A 2,618-nucleotide genomic window follows, 5' to 3' on the forward strand; every position below is an offset into this window, starting at 1 on the left:
CCTTTATCTGGTTCAAAAGAATTTGACAGCTTATAGATAAATAAAACAAAATAATTACTCTATAAGAAGATTCGCGAAACTGGCAAGAAGACTCTTTCAAATTATTTAATGGGCCTTCAACTAAAACACCACATTCCTTAAAGTAGATAATAAGATCATTCCATATAGAATTCTAAAAATTACTCAAAAAATAACACAAACTTTAGAAAGAACCCTGGCATTGCCAATAATAATAAGTCCATATCTAAAAAATTTCATAAAAATTGACACTTGGCCCGTGTTAGTGCAACATTTAATCGGCGTTTATCTTCCAAAAATCCAATTCCTTGGTGTTCATTCGATCTCACACAAGACAATATGATATAATCCTTTTCTCTTCCTTGAAAGGCGTCGACACTAGCAACCTCAACTTCCTGCAAAAAATTAGATAAAATATTCACTTGGTATAGCCGAGAATTAAGTTTACCAGAGAACTGCATATAGTGAACAATGAAAGCTCTTTGTCCCTCGTACGGAGTAATAATTCCAATTTGTTCGGGATGAGTCCCAGCACTTAGCATTGTACTTACTACTTTCTCCACATTAGCAGCCTCAGTTCTAAATTCTTATCAAAATAATTTCTTTGCCTGTTTAAAAAGGAAGTTCCAGAACTTGCAATCTCTTCTTGGCCACAAGTGAGATAAAAAAACATTGGAATGTCAGTTCTCGGCCATGGAAAATTAGAGGTAGGCAACACCCGATTGCCTAATCAATAAATAAATAGTATATAAACGAGCAGTAACTCCATTCTGTAGTGAACCCTCATAAAAAGAATTTGAAGGGAACGCAGACAGAGCAGGATGCATACGATACTGAACCAATAGTCGAATAGGACGAATATCAAGAAGAACTAAACGTTCAAAAAGAGATCGCGAAAATCCGGCCTTTGCAGCTTTTTTGGACATAACAACAGGACCCAACTGAGAATGGTCTCCTACGAGAACGAGCTAGAAAATAATATCCATATAATAAAAACATGTCGACAGCCATGTACAATTGGCATCATACACTCGGCCTCTGTTGCTTGGGTGCTTTCATCAATAACGACAGATTTAAAACGAAATTTATTTAATCTAGGATCTCCAGCACCAACACAAGTACAACAAATAACTTGGGCGTACTAAAACCAATAAACATGTCAGTAATTACAGATAAAAGTTCGCGCTCAGACTGACGTTTGAGTTGTCTATAACGATTTTCATCACTACTTGACAATTCACCAGCTTCTTCCTTTAGGTTTATCAACTTTTGTAGCTCAGGTTTACTATGTAAAATCGATATTTTAATAATACTAACTTGGAAAGTTTTCTTAGTTGGTTATGCAACGCTAAATGAATTACAGGAGATTCAATTGCTTCTCTACTTTTGGCACACAATCTCACAACCTATTCATTATCATAAAAGAATACTTTAAGTCCAGTTTTGTCTATTTTCTCTGTAAGTTGATCCACAGCAATATTAGAAGGTGCACAGACGAGAACCTGAGACTTAGTCTGCTCAGCAAGATGATAGACAATACTAGCAGACGTGACAGTTTTTCCAGTACCAGGAGGACCCTAGATTAATATAATACTATTAATGACCTGAATAAGACTAAGTGGATGCTGAAGGACTGATTTCACAGCTGATATTTGAGAATGATTTAAATCTGGCAAATTTGGCGCAGAAAAACATTCTGGAAGTGGTGTTTTTATCAATACGTCACTTCTACGGTGACCCATCAAATAGTCATAAATAATAGCAGATACTGACGTCTCATCGACTGCAAATAGTCTAAGAGCATACTGCATTCTAATTACGTAATCAGTAAATTGCAATAAACCTGTCATATGATGTTGATTTCCAGACGTAATCAACTGATAATCCATGAGTTGCTTCACACTTTATATCAGACACGTTCTTTATTTCAATACCAATCTCGTCGCTTTTGTCTAAAGTGAATAAATATTTTTTACTATCAGGAATCTTAATAACATGTCCAACTGTAGTCCACGAAGGTCTCACATCGCTATGATATGTCATACGTAACTCATCCCCGTGCATTATACGAATTTCTAGTTAAACGTCATAGAAAAATAAATTTTAATTCCTCGAAAAAACTAACCATCACTGGTCTTTGGTAAATGAAGATAAGCAATTCGTTTTTTATTCAACCCAATGTCCCACCGAATTGATACATTTTCATTCGTCTGTGATTCTCTCAATTTCTTATCATACTCAGACTCCAACTTTATAAGAGGTTTATAAACTGATTGATACTGATGTGAATCCTTGTATCTAAAATTATCAGAATAATAGCACCACCTAATTAAAACATGCTGTAAAACATCCTCATTTACAGGGTTATTAACCTCATCTAATGTGGCATATGGATTCTCCTTCCATCGTTCTTCCAAGTTGTTAATCTCTACCGGAGTGATCTTCCTTGCCTTTATCTGAATTTCAGGATCAGGGACTTTTAACAGCCACGAAACAAACTGTCTATCTTCAATGATTGGCTTCCATTCGTTTAAATCCCTTAGAATCGCAACGAAATGTAATACCAATTTACGTCCTTGCTACTAACCTGGAAGGCACAT

At 35.5% G+C, this 2,618-nt stretch overlaps 1 pseudogene; it reads right to left on the reverse strand.

Annotated features, from left to right (window-relative positions):
• Window positions 1-719: 719 nt before the first annotated feature.
• On the reverse strand, window positions 720-2,395 carry LOC115227528 (annotated as a pseudogene).
• Between the last annotated feature and the right edge of the window lie 223 nt (window positions 2,396-2,618).

The sequence above is a fragment of the Octopus sinensis genome, unplaced genomic scaffold (assembly GCF_006345805.1).
Source record: "Octopus sinensis unplaced genomic scaffold, ASM634580v1 Contig04374, whole genome shotgun sequence".
Taxonomy (NCBI): domain Eukaryota; kingdom Metazoa; phylum Mollusca; class Cephalopoda; order Octopoda; family Octopodidae; genus Octopus; species Octopus sinensis.